Here is a 27,547-nt window from a genome sequence, read left to right as displayed (position 1 = left end):
AGCTCCAGAGAGCACAGAAACATCAAATTTTGTCTCTCTTCTCCTCTCTTCTTTGCAGCAGCTTTGCTAATTCAGCTCAAAACTCTTCTCAGCAGGTCAACACTAACCTGACTTCCTAAGATGAGCTTTCTAGAGAAAGATCTGAGCAGGTAGATCTGAGAATCCCAGAATGAGTTTTTTTTTAATTTATGTTTTAATAAGTGAGACACCGTGAGGGTACAGTTACACATTTACCCATCTTCGTCCTTGTGTTTCCCTCATACAATGTTTGACAACCCACCCCTCCACCAGTGTACATTCTCCACCACCAATGAACCCAGTATCCCTCCCACCCTCCACTCCCGTCCCCACCCCTCACCCCACCCTGCCTCTGTGGCAGGGCATTCCATTTTGTTCTCTCTCCTTTTGGGTGTTGTGGTTTGCGATAAAAGTATTGAGCGGCCATCGTGTTCAGTCTCTAGTCTACTTTCAGGACGCTTCTCTCTTCTCGCGCGGGGTCCCCAACCACATTTTACTTGGTGTTCCCTTCTCTATCTGGGCTGCCTTTCCCCCAGTGTGTGAGGCCAGCTTCCAAGCCATGGAGCCAACCTCCTGGTATTATACACTGCTACAGAATGAGTTTTTTGTTTGTTTGTTTTTATTTGTTTAGGGGGCCCTCCCCAGTCATGATAAAGGCCACCAGTGCTTGGGAGTGACAGTGCTTTGGAGGACAAGTACTATAGGCTTCAGTGCTTGGGAGGTGAACTGAACCCGGGGCCCCTGCATCCCAGGCATACACTAGAGCCCCTGCAGCTCTGTCTCCAGCCTAAGTCCAGGAAGCCTTTTCCTACAAGCCATGTTTTGACAACATCCAAACCTAGGCCTTTGCACCCACACTTGCTTCTTTAAATTCTAATTCAGAACAGTTGTGATTGGTGTCCCTGTGGGAAAACAAGAGAATTCACTATACTATAGAACGTGGTAAGAGTGTATCCATGTGCTTTCCACTGAGTATATAAGCAGACCTTGGAGAATGTAGACAAATCATAGCTCTGTCTTTGTTTTCCCATTTTCTCACCTATAAAACAAGGGATTTGGTTAAGATGGTGGCAGAGAGTCCTTCCAACTATAACATCTGCAAATTCCATGAAGTTACATCTCTCAGGGCTTGGCCTCTGATATGTTAGCGCTGAGCAGCTGTAGCAAAGGGGACTTGGAACATCACTGAGGCAATGTCCTGTGACAAGCTGTCTCTATCGAGATGCTCTGTGACTGCTTACTAGCTCTGCAGGCCTGACTCAACTCAGAAGTTGTCTTGCTCTTGAGTTCTGCTCAGCCTTTTTTTTTATAAAGATCATTTGAGTGTTTCTGTTATACATCTTGGTTGCCATGCAAACTTGGCTCACAGCAGCCTGAAACAAACCCCAAACACCTCCTTACATACTTGCTTTATGACATTCTATTTGAATGCCAATATAACAAGTTTATAGTAAATGGAGGATATGGCAGGAGACTAAAATAACACCATCGTCTTTGAACGCTATAATCTGAGCTTAATAATTTTAAGATTTTTAGACATTTGTAACTCAACCTATGGACCTAATCTAGTAGTAATGGTACTTGGGTAAAGATGTTATGCATGGAGCTCAAAAAGATTGTACTGGATCAAATAACACAGTGGTTCCAAAGGAAACTAAATCTTTTTAAAACCCTCAAACATCAGTTTAAACTGTTAACTTTAATTTTATTTTAAATTCATGTTAAAGTAATTGCCTCAAGCTGGGATTAGGTACCGTCTCTGACTCTCCTACAGAGTTAACCGTTTCACATATTAGAAATATAAATATCGTTATTAAAAGAAAGGGGGTTAAAAAACAAGCTAGAGGTTTCTACCTCTTGTGGTTTTTCATGAGTAATGTCCCTAAGTGCCTGTTCCCTAGGCTGGGCGTCAGTCACCCGCCTCTCCACCTGTTGCATGACAGAAACTTACACTGGGCAAATTACCCAGTGGAGAGATCACAAGACAGTACTCAAATTCTTGGAAAAAGTGACATTTTAGGCAGAACCAAGAATGTGTATTCACAGTAGTTTGATAATATTTCTCTAGGACAGATTCTTTGTGTTTCTGTTCCTGGTGCTGGGATCCAGGCCTAGACAACACTATTCTGTGTGAATACCAGGCCTTACTTTAAGTTCAGAATGATTTACAGAGCTGGATAGATAACAGAGCATGTAGGGGCACTTGCCTTGCCTGTGGTCTACCTGGATTTGGGCACCGCACCCCAAATGGTCTCTTGAGCCCACCGGAAGTTATACCTGAGTGCAGCCAAATGTGGCTCCAAAACCAATTTTTTTAAAAAAAGGAAAATACAAAATTATTACATTTGTGATGGACTTATGGGTTTGTTTAATTCTTTCCTTGAATAAATTATGTTTTAGGATCTTTTTGTATTTTATAAACCCTCTGTAAATGAGTTCAAGGCTATTTTAGAAGAAAAAGAATATGTCTATTAGAAAGTGCAGTAAATCATATAGCAAAGCTAACTGAAGTCCTGTGATTCTCTGGGGCTTACTCAGCATTTGGGCAGGGATGACCCAAATCAGAATGCTAATACCTGCTTAGTAAACCTCTAGTGCCCCAACTTTAGTAATGTCAGCAGTTGTGGGGCTGGAGTGATAGTATAGTGCGTAGAGTGCTTGCCTTGCAAACAGTTGGCCTGGCTTCAATCCTCAACACCTCAAATAGTCCTCCTAGTCTGCCAGAACTGATCCCTAAACTGAGGAGTAAGCCAGGAGTAAACTCTGAGCACCACCAGGAGTGGCCCAAATACCAGAGAGAGAGACAGAGACAGAGACAGAGACAGAGACAGAGACAGATAAAGAGAGACAGAGAAAGAAAGAAAGAGAGAGAGGGGAGAGATTTATTCCATTTGGAAGAACTGCTACATAATTTTTTTGAGTGCTATTAAAAGTGTAAGTGATCACATGTGGCCTTGAAGACAGTTCACTGATACCCAACTCCTGCTTCTCTGAGCACAGATTTCGGAACAAGCCCTGAGCATTTGACCACTGCCAGGTGTGACCCAGAACTAAAAAAAAAGGGGGGATCTAGCTGTTTTAGATTCCTTTTATATTTTATACATCCTCTGCAGACTGAGTTCTAGGCTATTCTAGAAGGAGAGACCATTTTATCTTAGAGAGTATAGCCAATCTTATATCTTGGATACAAAATATCCTGGAAGTAATCCCTATTTATGCCCAATTTCCATCTTTGGTAATTGATAGCACTGTTGCACTGTCGTGCCATTGTTCACGGATTTGTTCAAGCGGGCACCAGTAATGACTCCATTGTGAGACCTGTTGTTACTATTTTTGGCATATCGAATATGTCATAGGTAGCTTGCCAGGCTCTGCCGTGTAGGCAGAATACTCTCGGTAGCTTGACGAGCTCTCCGAGAAGATGGAGGAATCGAACCTGGGTCGGCCGTGTGCAAGGCAAATGCCCTACCTGCTGTGCTATCGCTCCAGCCCCTTGGTAGCTGATATTTGTGCAAAAAGAAAAGGGCAGAATAAACTGTTTCTTCATTACCAAAAGGACCATTTTTGCAACTTTTCTCATTTTCTTTCTCTATTGTTACTTTCTAGAAGATATGACAAAAGCAATAAGTGGCTATAATGTTAAGAATTTATTATTATTATTATTATTATTATTATCATCACATCATCATCATCACTATAGTTTAGATCATGTGGTTGCAATAGTGTCAACTTATGGTTTTGAAGTACAAAGTTACTGTTCTTCACCACCACCAAATTGCACAAGATCCTCTACTACTCCCTTTTTTGTGTTACCTTTAGCCCACCTCTTTATTATCTCACCTAATGATTAGCAATATGTTTTATAAGTAAAAACCAAGCATTTGTTATTATGCAGTATTATTTCCTCATCTTCATTCTCTGTCTAGCACAGATGCATGAGATCATTTTGTTTTTGTCCTCTCTATGACTAACTCTGCTTAGCATAATGCCCTTCAGTAATAGTCTTTTCTTATGGCTGAATAGTATTCCATGTGTGTATATACACCACAATTTCTTTAGTAATTCCTTTATCAATGAAAATTTGGGTAACTTCTAGGAATATATTCCGAGAGTGCATAAAAGCACAATAGAAATGACCTCTACATATGTATTTTCATTGCGACACTGTTCATAATAGCCAGAATCTGGAAACAATCCAAGTGCCCAAGAACAGAGGACTGGTTAAAGAAACTTTGGTACATCTACACAATGGAGTACTATTCAGCTGTTAGGAAAGATGAAATCATGAAATTTGCTTATAAGTGGATTGACGTGGAGAGTATCATACCAAGTGAAATGATTCAGAAAGAGAGGGACAGACATAGAATGACTGCACTCATTTGTGGAATATAAAATATAATATGAGGGGCTGGAGCGATAACACAGTGGGTAGGGCATTTGCCTTGCATGCGGCTGACCTGGGTTTGATTTCCAGCATCCCATATGGTCCCCTGAGCACCGCCAAAAGTAATTCCTGAGTGCAAAGCTAGGAGTAACCCCTGTGAATCACTGGGTGTGACCCAAAAAGCCAAAATATGTACATATATATATATATATATATATATATATATATCTTATGAGACTAACACCCAAAGACAGTAGAAACAAGAGCCAGGAATATTGCGTCATGGTTGGAAGCCTGCCTCATGAGCTGGGGGAGAAGGCAGCTGGGACAGAGAAGGGATCACTAAGTCAACGATGGTTGGAAGGACCGCTCAGGATGGGAGATGTGTGCTGAAAGTAGATAAAGGACAAAGCACCATGGCCTCCATTATCTGTATTGCAAACCATTAGGACCATAAGTAGAAAGAGAGTAAGAGGGAAATTGTCTGTCATAGAGGCAAGGGTGCGGGGTGGGACAAGGGTGGACGAGGGATACTGGGGACACTGGTGATAGAAAATGTGCACTAGTGGAGGCATGGGTGTTCGATCATTGTATGACTGAAACTCAAACATGAAAGCTTTGTAACTGTAGCTCAGAGATTCAATAAAATATTTTTTGAAAAAGAAAAAAATTTGAGTAATTTCCTATAGTGGGCATTTTATTTATTTATTTATTTTTGGTTTTTTTTGGGGGTCACACCCGGCAATGCACAGGAGTTACTCCTGGCTCTTCACTCAGGAATTACCCCTGGCGGTGCTCAGGGGACCATATGGGATGCTGGGATTAGAACCCGGGTCGGCCGCATGCAAGGCAAACTCCCTACCCGCTGTGCTATCGCTCCAGCCCCCTATAGTGGGCATTTTAGAAGCATTGGAATGATGGTTGATGTGATTATATCTTTTTTTTTAGTTTTCAACTTACTTTATTTGCATTGCTTTTTACTTTTTACTTTTTTAAATTTTATTTATTTATTTTTTTAATTAATGAGTCACTGTGAGGGTGCAGTTACAGAGGTTCATGCCTGTGTCACAGTTATACAATACTCAAATACCCATCTCTCCACCAGTGCCCATTCTCCTCCACTGATGGTCCCAGGGTCCCTCCCATGATTATATCTTTTTAATTAATTTTTGGGCTTTTTGTGGGGGTGGTAGATTACCAAGTGGAATTGACTTCTTGGAGCAATCTCTATACTGTTTCACATAAAAGTTAATCCAGAGAGCATTCCTATAGATGAAGAATGAAGGGTCCTTTTCAGAGATGTGTTGACACCACATGTCTGTCAACAAACACATTTAAAAAATCGGGAGAAGAGATGAAAAGATACATTCCTGAGAGAACATATGAATGGTCGGTAGACGTATATTTTTTCAAATGTTCATTATCACTTGTTATCAGAAAACTGCAAATAAAAGTGACAATGTGATATCAGTTCACGCCAGTCACAGTGCTCGATATCAGAAAGACTAGACAAACCAGGGATGCTTAGTTTTATGCTTAAATTTGGTGTCCAGATATTTGTTCAAATATGATGTGGAGTGTGTCTTGAGGATTTTCCAGGAAAGACTAGAATTTGTGTCCATTGGCCAAATAAAGCAAATTACCCTCCCTAGTACAATAATCATCCAATCAGGTGAAAAAGATCTGAATGGATCAGAAATGCTGAGCGGGGGGAACCCTGCTCATTTGAGCTGGAACATTCATAACTTCCTGCCATTGGACTTAAGCTGAAATGTCATTTCTTCTTGGATCTTCCGTCTGTCAGCTTGTCAGTTTTTCTGCTGGGACTTGTTCCTTCCAGGCTCCTGGTTCCCAGGACTTGGTACTCAGATTAAACACTCATCAGCTTGCCTGGACCAATATCTTGAAATTTTCAGATCACAGACCTTCTTAGCCTCTGTAATCTGAGGAGTCAATTACTTTGAGAGAGAGAGAGAGAGAGAGAGTGAGAGTTCATTTGTTCTTATTCTCTGGTGAACACTGACTAACACAAAAGTCTTATTCTAGTCTATCAATGTCCAGAGTACATTTTATGCATTTACTAAAAAAGTAAACAGAATAAAACTCATTCTTTGCACAGTCCACCATTCCTAGTATGAACAGACACTTGATAGCTTCTTCTGCTTCTCTCTTACGGCTCCCCCATTTTTTCCTGGTGCTTGGTCTGCATATTAGATAACTCCAGAACAGGACCCTTCTTGCCACAGGTACCACAGGTTGGAGGTGTTGTCTACAGCCTTGCCAAGTATTAGTCAAACTTCACTTCTTTTTTACTTGGGAGTGGTCTGAAATGTTCTTCGGCATATTCTGCCTGCCTTTGACAAGCACTGCTCTTCTGCTTGTGAGAGGTCCTATACCATACCCATTTTTATCCTGGGTCTCCCCTCTCTTCCCCCATTTTAATTGAGGCCAGTTGTGCCAAAACTTCACTAAGGTGAAGTGTCCTGCCGGTACAAGCACTCCACAGTACTTCAGCTTAGCATCAGGCTCAGACCTTTGGCCACAACCCATTTTGGTAGACAGCACCATTCCTGAGACTCTTCCAACCCTCAAGGATCAGCTCCTGGGTCAGGAAGCCAGTGGTTTCCAGCCAGGGGCCTGCGGTCACAAGACACATGGCTTCTGCACTGGTCTGCACACTCAGCCAAGTATAATAATTTCTGGTGAATCTGTCACCAAAATGAGTTCCACTGACAACTCTCTTGATGCACCAGGGTAGCTTAGAAGCTCCTTGTCTCTAATTTGGGAGGCCTTCTTTAAGAAAAAGCACTCAGTCATCAAGCAACATTAGATACAAACATGAATATTTTGCTTAAAATGAAAAAAAAGTCACCAAAATGTCTTTTTTTTTACTTTCCAATTTTTATTGTACTAAATAATTGTAATTTTAAATGTTATTGATAGTTGAGTTTTAGGCAGATAATTAATTCCACCACTAGTATCAACTTCCCTCTGCCAATATTTCCAAGTTTCCTTCTGTGCCCTGATCTTTATGATATATTACTATAATTGTTCTATTATATATTCATCACTGCTAATCTCATACTGTGAGATTAGCAGTGATGCAAATCATTTTTTTTGCAAATCAAACTTTATCATATGTGTGTTTGTACAAGACATTCACACAGTCTAGAGGCCAGAGCAATAGTACAGCAGGTAAGCAGCTTGCCTTGAATGAAGCCAACCAAGTTCTATCCCTGACATCCCATTTGGTTCTTAGTGCTTGCCAGGAGCAGTTCCTGAGTGCAGAGTCAGAGAACGACATGAGCACTGCTGATGTGGCCCCAAAAATATATATACACAGTTTAGATATAGTTAACCAGTGTTTACACTTAGGTTTCCATTGATGTCTTGGAACATGTCCCCACAGATACTGGAGATAGTGATGGATGGTTTATTACTTACTTTTGGCAACACTATTAATTTTTAAGATTTAGGAAAACCTCTGGCAAGTGTATCATGTCAACTGCACCCAGTCTTACCTTTGCTTTCCAAGAAGAGGAACACACAGCCACAGCCACAGAGTAAATTAGCCAGTTGTGCAAAATGAACTTTGAAGCAATTGGATATCAAAAATGTGTGCCTCCTTCTTTTCCACAGCAATGGTGAGTCAATAGTGCATCAATAGTGCAGTCAAAGTATTAAGTAGGGCTGTGATGGAGGATAAAGGTGGGAGAACACAATGGTGCTCGCGGCAGTCGACCCTACCTTCCCTATCTCTGTCAATCCAGAGCAGTAGCCTTGCTGGTGTATCTCAAAAGAAGATAGAGAAACCCAATCTGCAAAGAGAGTTGGGGCCCCCACAGAAGAATAGAATTGCCTTGAAGTATAAGGGCTTGTGGACATTTTACATCCCTTTTGGAATCCCCCTAAACACTCTGCCTCGTAGGTTTCCTGGTACAAGATCTAATAAATCTGCACACTCAGCTTAAACTTAGTGCCAGCCCTCATAATGGAATGATTACATGTGTTTTGTATGTCAGAGACCTGACAGGAAGATTATACAGCATAGTGAAGCAATCGTTGGGGTTTTGGCAAGGAAAGAAGGAGATAAATATGTGTCCAGGGGAGAAAATGGCAGCTCATGGATTTGCTGCTTCAGTGTCATTCAATCATTCACCAAAAGTGTATTAAATTTAGGTCTACATGCATTTATCAAGTGTCTCCTATGTAGACAGGCATTGAGTTACATCCTTAGAGTACAGGAGCACTCTATACAAGACACATCATTTGTCCTTGCTGCTTGTGGATAAGATCATCAGAAAAGACAGACATATGAGAGGAGATTTCAGAACCATGATGTGGGTGAAACAGGGTACAATACAGTATAGAGGAAGGGTACTTGGTGAGGCCTGGGCTATCAGAGGAAGCTTCTGTAGTAGGAGTCTGCAGGGATGAGTGATTGTGAGAGAAGAACAGCAAGTAGAGGAAGAAACATGAGTTAGAGTACAGGAAAGTAAATGGTACACAGGTTAGCTGGAAAGGGGAAAGACAGAAGATGGGTTTTAAGTGACTAAACAGAATTTTTATGTCAAAAGAGTCAATATAAGATTAAGTGATGTGAGATTCAGAGATGAGTTCTGCCATGGAAATTACCAAGTGACCAAGTTGACAAGTTAAAGAGGCATTTCAAGTTGTTGTTGCACAAGGCCCCATCATAAAAGACTCGAAGCCCTGTAATATGTGGTAAGTGCCAAGAGTTAGAATGGCATAGAACGGAGAAGACCGTATAAAGGGAAATGGTTCAGTAATAGTGATAGTGAGCAGATAGAGGAGAATGGATAAGGCCATTGAAAAAAGGAGCATTCCTAATTTTAGAAATGGGACTGTTTTGATCAAAATATAGAGGTACTATTGATCCCACTGATATTTAGGTTGGGCATTGAAAGGAAACTAAGGTGTTGGAAAAAGAATATTCAAGGTGAAAAAACAAACTGGTCTTTTAGCTAAAGTATTCTAAATTGAATATTGTTTTCCTATCAGACTAAGCTGGGGAGATTATCACTCCAGGGTTAATTGGTAGAATTATAAGAAGGGATGGTGTGAGAAATTATCTTCTTTGATGCAAGCTCTCAGGTAGAGCTCAGGAGACTCAGAGTTCCCTCCAGGTGATTCCCTCTTTACTGAGCTAGTCGTTCGATGTGAGGACCTGAGGATTCAGTGCTTCTTGAGTCCTGTGGTGCCTGGGATTTCTGGGCTACCATGGTGGAAGCCTTACAGGCCACATCTACATATTCCTAGGGGACCATTTGGTGTTGAGATCAAATTGCCATTTGGCCCTATGCATGATGTGGACAGCTCTTTTGTAATCTGACTCTAAACTGTGTTCAAGTCAACACAATCATGAAGAACACCCTGTTCCACAGTAGAGATTACAAATATGACTCAGGATCCGAGAGAAATGATGGAAATCCTGTTCATGCAAATCAGCACTATTCCTCCCTGGCCCAGCAAGAGGGGCCACTGTATCTTAAGTGTCTTTGCAATTTGTCATGGGAACCAAGACAACTGTTTTTGGTTCTGATGCAAAACGAGACATGATGCCAGGGAATCAGAGAAATCAGGAGAGTCAGAACAGCCTGTATGTAACACATGGTCCCTGTCCTAATCTGGGTCTATTTGGGTCAGCATTTTTTCATTCAATCTCCTTCTCTCTCTTTTGTTCTCTCTTTTTCTCTCTCCCCCTCCACTTCTTTCTCTCAGATAATTTTCACTTCTTGTATTTATAACATACTTAGAATGTCTTAGGTGTATTTATATTATTTTGCATCAATTTATATGCTATCTGATACATGAGTTCTTTCTCATTAGAAAAGAGTTAAATAATTTTCTCATTAGAAAGAATTGAAACCATTCACAAGTAAACTCAGTATAATATGAAAATTTCTCTGAACCACCAAGCTAAATCGTGCTCAACTTTTCACTTTTTTTTTTGAGTGTGCATACTTCATTTATTTTGCCACTCACTCACTCATCATTTTCTATTTCAGCACCTTTCCACTTTCATCTTTCCATTTAGTAGTGTGTTACATGGGTGAGGAAGTCTGAAATATGAAGAGTGTGTAAAGCACACAGGTAAGGGATGAAGAAACAAAGACTGAGTTATCAGAATCCAGGAGCTGGGAGACCAGGCCATGCAGAGCTGAGTCCAGTGCTTTAGTGCATGTCTGCCACCCTGTAGTTTGGATAATTCAGCCTTCTAAGGCGGGGGCGGGGGGGGAACTGCCCAGCTAGTGATGGCAGAGGAGGTGGGTTCCAGGGATGTTGACAGAATCTAGGACCTGCTTATGCTGAGTAAAGGGTATCCTCCATTCAGTATATATATATATATATATATATATATATATATATATATATATATATCTGCGTTGTAGCCTTTCCACTGTAGCCCCTGTTCACTTTCTAACAGTGGGACAGAGGAGAGAGAATAAGTGAACAACCTGAGTCACCAAGTAGAGCCCAGAAAGGTGGGTTTGGAACTGGGCAGTGTTGGCGCAATAGCAGGCAGCTCCCATGATTCCACGGTAGCCTCGGGTGGGGAAGCTGTGCTGATTTTAAAACAAGTCTTCTAAAAAATCACTTAGCTCAATAAATTCGGAGAACAAACTCTGATCCCGACAGGAAGAGGAAATAGCCTTCAGCCGTTGTCCACTTAGTGCTAGGAGCTTTGCAAAAAAATCTGCTTCTTCATCATCACAATGATACCACAGAACAGATATTTCTCTCATTTTACAGATGTAGGTGCAGGAGTTGAGCAGCTTATCAGGACCAAGAAATTCAAAGGATCCAAGGTCAGGACCAGAGCCCAGTTCCATGTGATCCCGAAGCCTATTCAAGATCTTTCTGTTCCTTCTTAATCTTTTCTAAAGGAGATCTGGCTTCTCCATGGACTGAGAGCCATGATCCTGGGAGAAACCATGTCCCCACCCTACAATCTCTCCTCAAGACCCTGGACAGAAGATGTCTGCTGACCGCTGGCCTCTCAAAGGCTCAGACCCAGGGCATCTTCCTCCCTCTGACTTCCTAGGGAGATGGACCTCAGCCACACCAAAGTGATGTACTTCTGCCTAAGGCTGGCCTCACTCCCCACAGAAAGAGCCCCGACTCTGCATGAGCTTGCCACCTCTTGGAAGAATCTTCCTTCTGCAAGTCACTTCTGACTACATAGTGTTAGGTGGATGGAGAGTGTGTGCCTGGGTGCCTGCTCGTGTATTTGTGTGTCTTCTAAAAAACTCCAGTCTTGCTCCACGGGATGAATTCTTGGATAATAGATTTTTCAGCCAGGAAGCCAGAAACTGCAGAGGCACGAGTTATTTTTTTGGCTGCGGCAAGTCTCCCATCTTAGCTGAAGAGGGAAGCAAACTGTGCCTGTGTTTTCTGGAAATGCTGACGTGTGGAGATGGGACCTTATTGAGGAATTCACCATGGCCCAGGGGAAGGGAGAAGATAAATGCTACCAGCCGGCTGCAACTTGAGCAAAATTCAGAAACAATAGAATGTCAATGTGAGATCATAGGAGGCTGTGGCAAGGGTGACAGAGAGCCAGGGCAACAGCTCGGTCCCCAGACAAATGAGGACGTGGATAATGGGGGATGGCACTCCAAACGCTGCTTTGAAAGGACGCCCAAAGAGAAGGCGGCAGGGCGGGCTCTTCCAACCCTGGACCTTCAGCTCATCTTAGAGGAAGAGGGAGACTTAGCCGTGGTTTGGCAACCTGCCCACCCCTCTTCCCCCGCCACCCGCCCCTGCCCTCGGGGCCAGACTTGATCGTGGTTTCCCAAGCACGGAGGGAGGGCCAGGTATGGCTTTCCCCTGTCATGCCAGTGTTTGTGCAGAGCACGGGCTTCAGGGCTCCTCTGGAAAGTGACTTAGCTAGAGCCATGCTTTTGCCAGCGTGGCAGCTGTTACCACTTATACCAGGAACATCTGGCCTGAGGATTGCAGTAAAAGTGACACTTGTCTACAGAGGAAAAATGTTGAAGTCTACATTTTGGACATGCAGAAATAAGTAATGACATTTAATGTTTTCAGAACGTTGTTACACCGAGCAGTAATCATCTCAAACTAGGGCGCTCTCATCAGCGGCTCTGTGTGCCCGGGCATGCCTGGAAGGTTTGGGGGAGGGTCTCTTACCCCAAATCATCGCCCACATGTAGACTTTGTCCTCTGCCAAACAAAAGCGATGTAACTCACAAAACATGGAGAGCAAGAAACCCAATGTTTTAGGAAACAGGGATCTGGAAAGATAGGGCTAAGCGACAGACCTGTTCCTGGGTAAATCATATTCCAATGTTCAAGTTTCTTTGCAAGAGGGAGAGTTCAAAGATGATAGACTTAGGGGTCCCCCGTGAGTTTCCCTTCTGTGCTTTCTGGAAAAGAGGCAATGCTGTCCTTTCTCTGCTAATCTTCCTGGTTAAACAAGATCTTCCAGCTCTTAGAACACTGCATCTCACTTACTGTGGCAATACTTGCAACAACTCCAGATTTAGATGAAGGGAAGGAATTCAACAGGGTCAGGAATTCTGTACATCAAAGGGATGTATAGAAAAAGCTGAAGCCTAGAGATGGAGGTGGCTGGGCACACTCTGCTCCCAAGCCTGATGCCCTTGCCAAGATGGACACAGAGCATTGGTGCCTCCATTTTCTCATCTTCCAGGTTCTGTTTCCAAAAGTGAAGTGGAATAGATGATGCTCATTTGCTGAGGCTGGTCTCCACTTTGCTGGCAGCGTTGGGAGAAGATGATATAAAGACTTCAGGGAGCTTGGCAGAGATTCAGATAATCAAATAAGAACACATAGTTACAAACTCTGTGCTTTGAGTGAGATCCACTCTCTGCATAAATTTAACATTCTATCACTAATTATGGGTGCCTTTTGAATTTGAGAGTGTTAGCTGTGCCAAAGTTGCACATGATTGCACATAATGATGCATTATTAATGTGCAAATACCATCCATAGCATATAGGCAACTGCATAAGGTTTTGTCTTACCAGACAAGAACCTGTGAACCTTTTCTTATTTTCTTATATTCTCTTCAACTAGGAAGAGGGAGCGAGAGATAGGGTACCAGTTTCCTCAAATACCATTCAGCTGGGGCTGGAGCGATAGCACAGAAGGTAGAGCATTTATTTGCCTTGCACAGGTAGGGTGTTTGTCTTGCACGCAGCAAACCCAGATTCGATTCCAGCATCCCATATGGTCCCCCAAACACCGCCAGGAGTGATTCCTGAGTGCGGAGCCAGGAGTAACCCATGAACATTGCTGGATGTGACCCAAAAGAGAAAAAAAACCCATTCAGCTCCCCTTCTCCCTCACTGCCCAACAACGTAAGCAAGAGGAAATCAACCCTTGCTCATGGAAAACTATGCCTGGCCAAGCCCTTCTCTCTGTATTCTCTGCTCAAGCTTTGTAACCCATGAGGTCTGGAGAAGAGAGGAACAGGTGAAAGGCAGGACACTGACCTGTCCAGACTACATACTTGATCCAAAGCAGAAGAGCAGCAGACTTGAAGATTATGGATCTATAGTTTGGTGGGCTCAATTTTCTTTGTTTTTTCTTTTAATTATTTTATAAAGTATCACTGTATCACTGTCATCCCATTGTTCATTGATTTGCTCGAGCATGTGCCAATAACGTCTCCATTTATCCTAGGTCTGAGATTTTAGCAGCCTCTCCTTACTCATCCTTCCCAATGGTGCCGCAGTAGAGGCTCCTTCAGGGTCAGGGGATTGAGACCCATCATTGTTACTATAGTTGGCATATTGAATACGCCACAGGGAGCTTGCCAGACTCTGCTGTGTGGGCAGGATACTCTTGGTAGCTTGCCAGGTTCTCTGAGAGGGAGAACTAGAAAATAAGAGGTCATGTGGCCACAAATGTGGCTGTGCACCTCCAGGAGCTTGGTTTTATAGTCTCTGGATGTTGGCCGTTGATGGGATTACACAGTGCAGGGAGCAGTTTGTGGGTGTGACTGCCTAGCTACTAGAAAAGGGGGGATCTGGGTGGAGGAGATTTTATTCTCAGTCCAGATCTGAGCAGCTTGGAGATTTTATAAAGTAGTTCACAACATTTGAATACATTTAATATTCAAATACCAATAACACAACCATTACACCTTCCCACCACCATTTTTCTGGTGTTTCTATCCCGAACCCCAATCCCTGCCACAAAGCAGAACTGAAATAATATATTTCCCTCTAAGATTGGTTGCCTCCTACTTTCAATCCCATCAAATGTGGAAAGATTCACTCGTGGGTGAGGCTCGGCCCAAGCGTGTGGAGAGTGGCAGTGAGCAGGGCGGCATTTGAGTTCTGGAGGGTTTTGGCTGCTGGGGGCGGGGTGGATCACGGGGTAGGGCGGGGTTATGGCACCTGCTCCCCTCTGGGGCGCCCCCAGTGAAACAGCCTGGCATGGGGTTATGGCGAGCGTCATGTTGCTCCCTTCCGGAAGAGAAGGATGTGTGATCTGGATGGTGTGGGCTCAGTTTTCTAGCAGTTGATTTGATTGTACATCCAGTGGCTTTTCTCTGTTCTCCAGGAGCTGAGATTAAACCCTCTGTTTAGGCAAAGGTCCTTGAGTGGAGTTGTGACCAACAAATATGTTCTGGAACATTCCAATGCATTTACCCAGGGCAAGGATCTTGCTGCTGCTCTGTGTCCCCATCAGCAGGCCTGAGTCAGCACCGAGCTTTGGCTCTTCTCAACAGTTCCTAGAAGTGGCTGATGCCACATCAGGCCCACATGGATTCCTGGGGGTGCCTTCAGTATACGGACTTGGTCTGTGCCATCAAATATACCTGGGTTTCTAAGTCCTGACCAGGCTCCCTGAGCTACGAGACTGTAGCACAGTGGTGGGAGATGTCTAAGCCATTTCTCATACTATGTTTCTTCACTGGGAAGAATCAAAGCACTGACCTCTTCAGTTTGCTGCGAGGGCCCAGGCAGAGTACTCGGCTATGAGTCTGAGGCCCAGCCAAGTCTCAGGAGAGTCCTTGAGGTATACCCTATAGGGCTGTGTCCTCTGAGCGGCAGCTCCTGTCCAGCACAGTGGTTGATAGCAAATGAAGAAAGGCATAGGCATCAGAAGCTGAGAACTGGTCTACAGGAACTGAGCTTACCATGTAGGGAGGGGCGGGGGGAGGGAGGAGGGGTGGATGGGACTGTGAGACAGTGTGTGTGTGAGAGAGAGAGGGGGGGGGGAGGGAGAGGGAGAAGGAGAGAGAGAAAGGAGGGATGTTCTGCAGGACTGATGCTCCAGGAAAGGGTGTGGTATTGGAGTGTTTTATGTGTGAAACCCTACCACTAACAGTATTGTAAATCATAGTGACTAAAATAAAACATTTTTAAATATAGATTTTAAAATAGTCAAAAGGCACACATATAGAGATATAAAATTATACACCTTATATCTGGGAAGAAAAGAAAGAAAGAAAGAAAGAAAGAAAGAAAGAAAGAAAGAAAGAAAGAAAGAAAGAAAGAAAGAAAGAAAGAAAGAAAGAAAGAAAGAAAGAAAGAAAGAAGGAAGGAAAGAAATAAGAGAGAGGAAAAAGGAAGGAAGGAAGGAAGGAAGGAAGGAAGGAAGGAAGGAAGGAAGGAAGGAAGGAAGGAAGGAAGGAAGGAAGGGGGAAAGATGGGGACAAGGAAGGAAGGTAGACTATTTTCTTTCTATTTTGATTTATGAGGTAACACGGGTTTACAAGAGTGCCACTCTTCATCTGTTTCAGGGAAACATCTTATCACACATACCCATTACCCAGGTGCTTGAGCTCTTCCACCACTGTTCACAGGACTGTTCCACTATCCCCAACCCTCAGTTGGTAACTTCGATTCTTTAGTAGAATCTAAGAATTAGTCTTCATTGGCCATGGTCTATGATCTTATTTTCTTTCTTAATATACATATGCATGAGGTCACGTGGTACATGCCTTTCACTTTCTTACTGCCTTCACTCAGCATGACGCCCTTCAGTTACATCCATTTTGTAGCAAAAAGTGAAACTTGGTGCTGGGTAGATAATGCAAAGCACCGGAGCTCTAGTCTGCGTGCCCTAGATCCTGAGTTCAATTCCTGGGCCTGCATGGCCCCCCACAAACTGCTGGGTTTCACCATGGTGGCCCCCAGCACAAAGGCACCCTGCAGTACCACTTTGGTATCACTGAACTCTGAGGTGCGCAGAGCTGAGCTGAGAGGCCCCAGGGGTCCCTGAGCTTGGGGTGACCCCTTAAGAAAATAACTAAAGCAAGATTTCATCTCGAGAAGCAACTGCATCTTAAGCAAGGGTGATGTGAGCTGTCAGTAGTCACCCTGCAGGAACAATCTAAGTGGCAATTCCCAAGCTGAGCGGGGGATGTCTCCTCTCACATCCAGCCTTGACTTGGCTGGCAGATCCTGTATTATTGCCCCGTGTTGGACTGCTGACTCTCCAAGCTCCCACTGAGGGTGGCGCGTCAGAGGATGCTTCCCCACCACCGTAAGAACAGCTTCCCCACCCCCACCACGTCAGCCACCGGGTCTTTTGCAAACTCCCGTCAGCTATCTTCTCGGATAATTTATACAGTATGAGTCCCACCTCAGTTCTCTCTTCTGGAGAAACGGGCTGGAATGTTAGTAGCCAGCTGAGTTTGGGGTACTCCAGGTCATAGTTCCGAGATTCCTGATCTGGATTGGATAACACCAGCTGATTTTTGTATTATTTTTCTCTAATTCCTTCTCGTGGATATGTGACAGAAGGCACCAAGCCCCTCCATCATCTGTCCTGAAGTGAACAATCATATGCAAATGATTGGCACTTGGTTCTTGTCTAGCCCAGGTTTTCCTGTGCGACTAGAGACACTGTGAATGACGGATTGACCTGGCGTTGCCTGGGAATGAAGGGATTCTGGTGGGAGTGAGCTTACATGAAGTGACTATACCACTTCCAGCTGTGACCCGGGGGAAGGGCCCGTGGCCCTGTAATTGGCTGCAGGGGTTACTGTGGGCTCCTGATCTTGGTATGCTCCCCTACACTGGGGTGTGGCACAAACCTCATGTTTCCTCCCTTCCATCTAACCTTATAGAAGTCAGAGAGTCTGGGAATCTTCCAGTGACACTTGGGAGAGGTTCTCTTGCTCGCGGCTCACTCTGCCATTCTGCCACTCCAGGGCAAATACGATGGGGGCATTCTCAAGTGAAAGTCCTCACCCCGCCTGCCATCTCCCCAAAGTGTGGGTTTCACTCTGCTAGTGCACCTAGCAGAGCTGCCAGGGGGCGGGGTACACTTCCAGGGACCCTCACTTCCTGGCGGGGCTGGTCTTGCACACCTCCAGGGATCCTGGACAACTCAACACTTCACACTAATGAGGATAAGGCTCAGTCCCCATCCAGTCTGGCAATATCATCACTCATACCTTGAGGTGAGGCAGGCACTACACAGCTCCACATTACTAAGAAAGAGTAGGAAACTTAGAATTCTTTTGGAATGTCTAAGTTGTGTCCTTTCCCTTCCATCCCTTTAAGCTTCCGTCTCTCCCTTCCTTCCATTTCCTCTATTTCTCCCCTTCTTCCTTCCCTCCTTTCCTTCTCCTTCCCTCATTCCTCCTTCCTTCCTTCCTTCCTTCCTTCCTTCCTTCCTTCCTTCCTTCCTTCCTTCCTTCCTTCCTTCCTTCCTTCCTTCCTTCCTTCCTTCTCTCTCTCTCTCCTCTCTCTCTCCTCCCTCTCTCTCCCCCCACCCCCTCTCAATGCTTTATTGTTCACTTTGGACCACACCAGCAGTACTCAGAGGCTACTCCTCCCAGCTGTGCTCAATCACTGCTGGTGTCCGTGCTCAGGGGACCATGCAGGGCTCATACCCGAGCCTCCTGCATGCAAAGCAAGTGCTCCAGATCACGAGACCTCCCCAGCCCTTGAGTCCCTTCTCGGTTCACTCCTTGAGCTTCTGAGGGACCCTACCCTTACTGAAACAGTCACTAATAGGAGGCAAGGGGCAGCAGTTGGGCATCTCTCCTTGACCTTATTCCAACTTCATTTCTTTCTGCCCATGTTCTCTCGCTGCACCTCTCAGGAGTGGTGAGGAACAAAATCAGCCAATGAAAGCCTGAGGATGATCTAACTGACGCTTTGCTCTGGACAAGCTCTCAGGCCGAGAGCAGACCGATACACGTGGGCAGGAATATTCCCAGGATACATCCTTCCTGTCCCTTCTGTGAACCCTGAAGCTTTGATGGCCAGGAAAAGTGAGCATCCAAGACTCAAATAGGGTCTGACTAGTGGTCATTGGGTGCTGGGTAGTGTGAGCACGGGGAGATTGAGTAGAAGTGTCCAAACTGCACCCCTGAAAATGAATGAGTTCGGGAGACCTGACACAGCAGAGGGAGCATGCTCAACAATGCTGAGTTAGAGACCGTGAATCTTGATGCCTTCTCACTGCCCAAGAGAGATGAGAATGACGCCATAGAGAAGTTAGTACACGACGAGGTGCTCATCAGCCCGCTCATCTGGTCGCAGTGTATGTTGGTTTTTTTTTTTTTTTTGCTTTTTTTTTCGGTCACACCCAGTGATGCTCAGGGCTTTGCAGTCAGGAATTACTCCTGGCGTGCTTGGGGGACCATATGGGATGCCGGGGATTGAACCCAGGTTGACCGCGTGCAAAGCAAGCGCCCTAGCCACTGTATTATTGTTCATGGCCCAGGTGCTTGCTTTTAATGGTTAAAAGAGACATTGCTGATGGCTAGGGAAAGTGGTGACTCAGCAAAATACTCTGCAGGAATTCAAGGGAAAGAAGGACACACAATGCCCTGATATCTAACCCCAAGAGGGCAGGGCAGGAAGCACCTACATTTCAGGGAAAGCATGCTAATAGACTCCCCGTCTTCCCACTCCTTGGGTTCTTCAGGAAGCTGGCGCTCCATCCTACCCAGGGCAGTGGCCAGCCAGGCAGGCAAGGAGATGGGGAGGGAGAAAATGGTCTTCAGAGACTCTTTACCTCATCATCTAGCGGCAATGAGGCTTCGAGTCTCACAGGAATCCCAGCCCATGGCTTTTTCCAGGATCATAAAAGAACAGTAGCCGACAGTTGCCCAGCACTTGGTGTTATTATTCAAAAGAAAAACCGAACTCTGGTTGCAAATCTATTTTGGAACTGGAAAAAAAAAATGTGGCGCAAGGGAATCTCTGTTTTGTCTGCTCTTTGTAAGGACGAGATTGTGCGTGGCTTGAAATGAGTTGGGGCACATTTCAGGATTTCGAGAACAAAAGGTCAGGAAGAAAGGAACGCTCCTAGACGTGCTCACCTAGGGATGATGACCGCTTTGAGACGGCGCCTTCGGGGGGCGCGTGGAGATGTCAATGGCTCGCCAGCAGGTGGCGCGTTTTCTTTAGGTTTGTGTCTGCGAGGCTCGAGCAAACGCGGCCAGACGCTCGCGTCCCCGCGCCGGAAATCTTCGCAGATAATAACCCTCCGGTGTCTGGAAATGTTTAATTACCGCGAACACTCTTCCCCCCCTGCGCCGCCTGCCGCCGATGCAGCCCTTCAAACACGCAGCGCCCTGGTAAGGGGCCTCTCCGCGGGCTTCCAGCCCGACCCTCCAGCTCAAAGAATTTAAACTTCCCGCGGTTCTCAGCTGTAGCGTCGTTTCTAATCATATTTATCTGCCCCCTTTGGATTAGGAGAAAGTCCGGTCCTCTCAGGATGTGGGTCTGTTAAGGAAGGGGGTGGGGGGAACACTTCCGAACCCCTCCTGTTTGTACCCAACGTACAAACTCACCACGCCCTTGCCACACATTCCAAAAGGGATGATCTTGATTCCACAAAATCTAATCATCCCATTTTTACCGATGAGATTTTACTGCCCAGTCGAGACAATCATTCCAAACCATATTTCTGCTTCTTACATGTTCTTTGCATAAACCCGGCGCGGGCAGGGGGATGCGTGCGCTCCTAAACTTAACGAAGATGACGCACAGTTAGAAGATGCTTTTGTGCGCGGAGAGAACTCAGCACGCGGGAACGCCGCGGGCAAGTTCGCTTTGCCTTGCAGTTCTGATACTGTAACCGATCCGATTCCGGTGCTCACCCGGGGTCGCTGCTCCGAAAACCCTGGAGCTGCGAGCATGTTACTAGCGAGCGCTCTGCACAAACCCGGGTGTGGTGTTGGTGCCCTGTTACCCACGTTCCTTGCTTACAGCTTCCCCACAGAGCTGGATTTTGACCTGATTGATCGTAATGGTTCCAGAGGAACTATTGAGCCATTACAATCCATCATCTAAATGAATACAGAGGGATACCTAAATCTCTCCGTTATTTGGGCTCTTTGAGAGCTCTGTGCTGCGTTAAAGAGGGGAGGGAGGGGGTGTTGGGGTGTTTCTGATGAGCATGGCCCCTACGGTTGGCAAAGAAGCGCGGGAAAGTTTGCTTGGAAGCAAACGCTCTTAAGGAGTTAAGTAAATACTACTTTTTTTTTTTGAAAATGTGATTTTGAGAGAGAGAGAGAGAGAGAGAGAGAGAGAGAGGTAGGAAATTGGGGGAGCGGTGGGGTTCATTTTTATCGAAAACACCCTCCAAAGGAACATGAACCACTTCCCGTTAATTTTCTGGAAGCTGCTTAATTTTCATTGCGGGATATTTCCTCCACGCTGGAGCAGGAGTTAGGAAAGACGATGAGTTGGAGAGGGAGAGCAGAGGTTCTCGCCACCGCTAGAGCTCCCAGGACCCGCCAGCGGCCCGGATTCTCCTGGGCTCAAGGCGACGGTGACGCGGCGGTTGTCCCCCGGCCCTGAACTGGGGCGGAGGAGGGAATCTTTCACTGCTATACCCTTACTATTTTCGACCAGATTTAACCAGGACCGGGAAGTTTGGTATTTACTCCCAGGACCCTCCCGGATGCCTCTGGGTTCTGGGCCCCTGGTGGGGGTGGGGTAGGGGGAGTGCGCGCGGTTCCCTGCCGGGGCTGCACGCAAGAGCGGGAGCGGTTGCAGGATTTGCCTGGGTCTGGTCTCTGGCTGCCGCGGCCTCAAAACCCCCAGAGGCTGTTGCTACAGAGTGCGGCGAGTGGCCCGTCGCGGCCGCCGCCGAAGGGGTGGGACTGGAGGCAGAAGCTTTCTCCTCTTCTCTGGACTCCAGGACCAAGGGAAGAGAGAGCGGACTCCTGGCTTCACTAAAATGTGTCCCTGTAGCTCTGAAGTGCCCTGGGTCTCAAGGCATCCAAGTGAAAGTCCAAAAAGACGCTTCGACTAAACAATTTCTCTTTAATATGTTGGGGTGCCCAGAGGGTGTTGCTCTCTGGCTTAGAAGCAGAGATCTTAGCTGCCAGGCTTCCTCCTGTCAGCCCAAGGACCAAGACACTGAGTGACTTCCCATGGAGGGCCATGGCCACAGTTAGGGGTCACGGCTCCTGGAAGTTTGGAATGGGATCAAGGGCGCTTCAGTGACTCCTAACTCCTGAGTTTCATTTCCCGAATTGTGCATTCTCAGTGAAAGAAGACCCTCTGGAAGCCAAAGTCTGAACTACATGCTGTGGGGTCCAGGCTGTGTCTCTCAAACCTTGCCCTGATCCAACTTGGGCACCGAAGTACAATGGAGACCCCCGCCCAGGCCTGAGATGTGAGGCCACTCAGCCTTGTTTCTGCCTCTTGCCCCACATTGCTGAGAACCAGGGTCTGATCTAAGTTAGGATCAGATAATACATACATACATACATACATACATGCAGGCATAAATAAATAAATAAAATAACCTGCAAAAGAGGGGCCAGAGCAATAATACAGGAGATTTGAGCATTTGCCTTGCACGTGGCCACCTGAGTTCTGCCCCCAGCATCCCATATGGCAAACCTAGCAACGCCAGGAGTAATTCCTGAGTGCAGAGACAGGAGTAACCCCTGAGCATCGCTGGATGTGACACCCCCCCCCAGAAAAAAAAACCTGGCAAAAGAGGAAATAAATGACCAGGTCCTTTTCTAAGGACCCCAAACTCTCCAAAAGCTTTTCAGGATCCTGCTACTTTGAGTTTCTGGAAGTTGTTGAGATATCTTGGCCAAGGGTCCTGCTTTAGCAGGAAGAGAGCACCAGGAGGAAAGAGTTTTCCCCCTCCCCCCTCCTAGAAAAGCAGCTGTAGCCTGTGGAGGCCAGAGCAGAAGGTGGGATCTGAACACCCCTAGAAACCGTCCTTCTTCCTGAGTATCCATTTCCTGGGGACTCTCCTCAGTGATATGAACAGCCACATGTCCTAGAATGGGGGTCTCATCTGAATTCTTTCACTGCTGGGAATGGAGGTTGCCCTAACTTGGTCCCCTAGGAGAGCCAGAAGAGGCTGGGACACAAGTTTCCTGATGCAAGGTGTAGCCAGTGAAAACTGGGGGTCCCCTGCAGAACCTTCCCTCAGGCCTTCTCCTGCTCTTGGAACTTATTTCCTTTGGAGTCTCAGAAGAGGGAGTGATCTCAGAGGTTCATTCTCCCAAGGGGCCATACCTTAGCCCGCAAATAACCCCCATCCTGGCAGCTGCTAGAATGCCCGCTGGCCAGGCAAACTTATATGGGTTCCGTACACCAGCATTAACTCCGACAGGATGTGAATACAGTCCCTTGTGGGCAAAGAGTCACCCCATCTTTCTCCTTTTTTTTTTTTTTGCCAGAAGCGATCTAAAGGCTGGAGCGCAGATTCTGCTCTCAGGCCTGGGGTTAAGTCCTGGTATTCTCTGACAATGCCCATCAGATGCTTAATCTCTTCTCTCACTAGACCTTTGAAGATATTCACTAGCAATTTCTGTGCCAAGGAACTGTACCCCAAGAAGTGTTATTTGGATGGGGGGAGATAGCCCAAAGGGGCTGGAGTACATGCTTTGCATACTTATGTTCTGAGTTCTATTCCTGGCACCACATGGTCCTCAGAGCACCACTGGGAGTGACCCCCAAGGATTGAGCCAGGAGTGACCCTTGAACACTGCCAGGGATGTCACCCAAGCAGAAAACAAAACAGTGTCCAGCCTTGTTGCCTGAAGTGGAAATAGGAGCTTGTCATCCTTAGAGATTTAGTACCAATGTGCTGAATACCCACAGGGCCAAGACTCACGCCCCGCTGGGCGCAGAGAAATCCCACTAGCAACTTTGGGAAAGCCCAGGTGTAGTGGAGTGTATCTGGGGAAACCAGCCTTCCTTCCAACCCTCGGGCTGGAGAAGTGGCACAAAGGGGTTAACTAGAGGTCAGTTCCCATAACCTGGGTAGTCAAGAAGGGATTGGGACTGTCCCAATGACATAAGCAGGGAAAACAAAAATCAGGTCCCCCTCTTGGATCTCAGGCTCCACCTTAAGGAACCAGCACCAGGAAGTCAGGGGTACCGGAGTGGATGACCTCGGGGACCCGCCCCCCGTGCCTGGGCACCGTCCAAGCTTCCATCCGTCTTCCGCGCGAACTAGCCCGTGATCCGAGGGCGCGGCTGTGCTTTAAGATGGAATCCCAGAAAGCTCCGTTTCCCCGAAAAATAACTGACATTTTGTCCCCACCCTCCCCTCTGATGTCAGCCCGCCCCCAAGGTTGTGGTGGGGTCTAGACGAGCCCCAGGCGCAGAGCACAGGGTGCCGCTTCATGGCCGGGGTCCGCCTCCTCTGCGAAGAAGAAACTCGGGGAGAAGAGCGAGGACCGAAGTGCCCTGCAGTCCCAGCCTCGCCGCCGCGCGGGGAGGGCAAGCCGGTGCGAACCCCAGCCCGCGGAGGCTGAGCCCGGGATGCCCCGGGACAGAAGTGGAAACGCGCCGCTTCAGCCTGCTCTCTGCTTGGGGCTGTTTTCCCAAGCTCGCCAGGCGTGCCCTGGTGGCGCAACCAGAAAGGGTCGCGCCGGACTGAAAGTCTGGGGGAGGGGGCGCGGGTCCTGGGAGGTCGCAGCCAAGCCAGCTAGCGCAGCTGCCAAAGTCGGCTGCCCGGGTCAGCAAAACTTTGTCTTTCTGTGCGCAGGCGCAGGGCAAGGCTGGAAGGGGGGGCCGGGGTGGGGGGGGGGGTAAGGAAGGAGGGGAGGAATCCCGAGGCTAGGGAGGAGGGGAGAGAGGGAGGAGGGAGGGTGGATTAAAATAAGTAGGCGGCTCGGGGCTCAGGGATGAGTGAGTCGGAGCTCGGCCTCTCCCCGGCACGCTCTCCAGCGCTCCGGGTCCAGCCCCGACGAGGGAGCGGCGGCGAGCGAGGCTCTCCATCCCCCGGCCGCCTGGACGTCCCCGGCCGCTGAGCGCTCCCGCGCGTCGGGCGCTCGAGTCCGCGCCGCCGGAGAGGGGCCGGGACCCGAAAGCTCCCGGGGGTGCCTGTGTAACCCAGCGCCTCTGGTTTCCCGGGTCCCCCGCAGCGAGTCCCTCAGAGGAGCTCAGCACCCCCAGAACCGCCAAGGACCCAGGTAACTGCAGCCCCGGGAGCCCCAGCCTGTTGAAGGGGGAGTGTGGGGTGAACTGGGGGGTTCCTGATTCCAGCCCGGCGGGCGCCTCTTCTCTCTCTCTCTCTCTCTCTCTCTCTCTCTCTCTCTCTCTCTCTCTCTCTCTCTCTCTCTCTCTCTCTCTCTTCTCTCTCTCTCTCTCCTCTCCCTCCCTCTCTTTTCTCTCCGCTCTCTCTTCTCTCTTGGTCTCTCTCTTCTCTTCCCTCTCTCTTTCATTCTTTCTCTCTCCCTCTCCCTCCCTCCTTCTCTGGGTCCCAGAAGGAAGCTCTTTTTGCCCCATGAAGACTGCAGGATCTTTGTGGAAGAGAGAGAAGATGCAGCCCGGAGAGGCCGGAGCTGCTGCGGCCGGGTCTCCGACCCCCGCGGGATGAGGGGGGCGGGCCGCGTCTAACTCCCCGCCGCGCAGCCGGGCTCCGCGCAACCCCGGGTGAGGTGCCCACGGACTTCGGAAGTCAGCCTAAGTCTCCAGGAAAAAAAAATATATCCCAGGCAACTTCAGTGGGCGCTAACTTTCTGGAGACGCGCGCCTGGGCTTCGCCTGACCTACCTTAGTGACTGCAGGAGGAAGCAGGAGCGGATGCCCGGCTCTCGCCGCGCCGGGGACAGGTGCATGCCCCATCCGTGCAGGTCGCGCTGCGCTGCCCGTTGGTCGTTGTGGCCCAGTGGCGCTCGGGTCTCTGAGGCCGGCTGGTGCCGGGAGCGAGCGGCGGCCGTTGGCCTGACCCCGCGCTAGCACTTGCGCTCTGACTTGCGGGTGCTCGCAACCAGGTGCTTGCTCCGTGGTCAAGGTCTGGAGCGCGAGACCACGACTGTCTGGCTTAGGGAATCCGATGCGGGGGGGATGCGCGCACGGTTTCCTGCGCGGGAGCGGGATCGAGCGAGAGACTATGGTTTAGGGATCGGGAGGGAAGGATCCGCAGGCTCCTGGGGACTGTCCACAACCCCAGCTTTGGGGAGAGAAGATGGGAGCCAGATGGGAGAGGGAACGAGGTGAGGGGCTGCCTGATGCGTAATTCCACCCGCCCCCCGGCGCGCCCCTGAATATATTTGATGAGAAGGACAAAAATCCACACGCAGTTCTTTTTTTCCGCAGCGTGGGAAGTGGCGAGGTAAGCGCTGCGAGTGGGGGCGAGCAAGCTGTCTTTGTGACTTCAGTGTGGCAAATTTCACCGGGGCTAAGAGGTGCGCGCCGGCTCTTGGGAGCAGAAACCACCAGGAGTAGGACCTAGGGCGAGTGTCTCAGGTTCACGGCAGGGCTGGCGGGGACCGGGAGGGGAGGAGCGGGGAGAAGGTCCTCTTGAGAGGCTCTTGGAAGTTTCTGTGCTTGAATTAAGATCCGGGAGCAGATCGCCACGGGCGCTGGGGCTGGGAAGAGCCGCGGGCTGACCCGCCTCGCTGAAAGGTTCTTTCGATCTCGTTTCGCCGAGACAGTTCGGCCGAAGCAGCCGCCGCTGGTCCATCTTCCCGCCGGGAGTCCAGACCTTGCCACGACTCGCGCTGGGGATTCAGATGTCAAGGAGGATTTTCTGGGGCTGCTGCTGCTGCTGGCCTCCTCCAGGCGCCAGCTCGTGGAGTTCTCTCCGTCTTCATTAATGCAAGCAGTTAACTCGCTCACGCTCAATTAGCCCCGAATAAACCACTTTAATAGACTCTGCACACTTCATTAATGCCCGGCACAGGGCTGGCGGCAGATACGGGATTGGGTCTCTACACCGATTTATTAACCGGTGCGGGTACAGCGCGGGGGATTGGGAATTCGAGGCTACAATTGCATTTGTCCTGCCTAGAACGCACCCTGATCCGCACTTCAAATGCGTAGGACCCCGGGCCCTAGGACTGATGTTTTCTCAAGGGGTAGGAAACTTCGAGATTTAAAGTGAACCCACTAAGAGTTGGGAGGTGAGGAGTGAGTTTTTGGGACCTGGAACTTCTATTCCGCTTAGGCTTGTGGAACTAGTGTGAGACCGTATTTTTAAATTTTTTTTTCTTAGCTGATTGTCTGATGCAGGATCGTGCATTTGGATCATTCTCGGTATTAGTGTCGTTTCCAACGAATTTCGTCTCCGCGTAGGTCCTTGGCCAGAACCTGGGCAAGCAGCGGCAGCAAATAAGAAACTGACAGCGCCGTTGAGCAAAATTAAATTTGAGCATTGGTTGGGGCAACAAGATTAGGCAAATAGCCTGGAAAGTTTGCATCCCGAGACCATAGCTAAGTGCCCCCCTCCTGAGATGCAGCCCTTGGTCTTCTTGGGGCCCAGCAGGAAAGTCCAGATTAGTCTCCAAGGTTGCAGGGTGCCTCCATCCCAGCTGGCTCTACCACTCCACCGGGCATCAGCAGCCGGGGAGGTCACGCAGCTTGTTCGATAGTGCAGAGGCCAGATCAAATCCTGCGACCAGCAGGCGGAGGCCTTGGTGGCGCCCGGCTGCCCTGGGGAGCCTGGGGGAGATAAGGATCTGATTTCCAGCTCCTGGAGGGGAAGAAGAGGTGACAGCAATCAAAGAGCATCCACCTCACCCAAGTGAGCACCGACCTTTGAAGTCCGCAAATCTCTTATTCAGCTCCTTCCTCCCTAACCCAAGCCAGTTTCAGCTCTTTCTCTGGTCCAAGTTAGGATTTGCTTCTGTGTCTCTAAACTCTAGAATGGTCTAGGTTTGTGACTCTCTTGACTGGTACAGAAGAGGAGTGAATGAGAGGTGAGGGACAAGTCCTCAGTCCCCCCCCC

The 27,547-nt window shown here is 47.9% G+C and overlaps 1 protein-coding gene across 1 annotated transcript in view; it reads left to right on the top strand.

Moving 5' to 3' along the window:
- OSR1 (odd-skipped related transcription factor 1) overlaps nucleotides 1-27,547 on the top strand; it is an 82,899-nt gene that overhangs the window by 51,778 nt on the left and 3,574 nt on the right. Inside the window, exons 2-3 of the mRNA XM_055123560.1 lie at nucleotides 10,432-10,516; nucleotides 11,177-13,971. The gene's annotated coding sequence lies outside the window, so the exon portion shown is untranslated. The remainder of the gene's footprint in view (nucleotides 1-10,431; nucleotides 10,517-11,176; nucleotides 13,972-27,547) is intronic.

This window comes from Sorex araneus, chromosome X, assembly GCF_027595985.1.
Source record: "Sorex araneus isolate mSorAra2 chromosome X, mSorAra2.pri, whole genome shotgun sequence".
Lineage (NCBI taxonomy): Eukaryota > Metazoa > Chordata > Mammalia > Eulipotyphla > Soricidae > Sorex > Sorex araneus.
The sequence above is the reverse complement of the archived record's forward strand: the minus strand, read 5'-3'. Positions and strand labels throughout refer to the sequence as shown.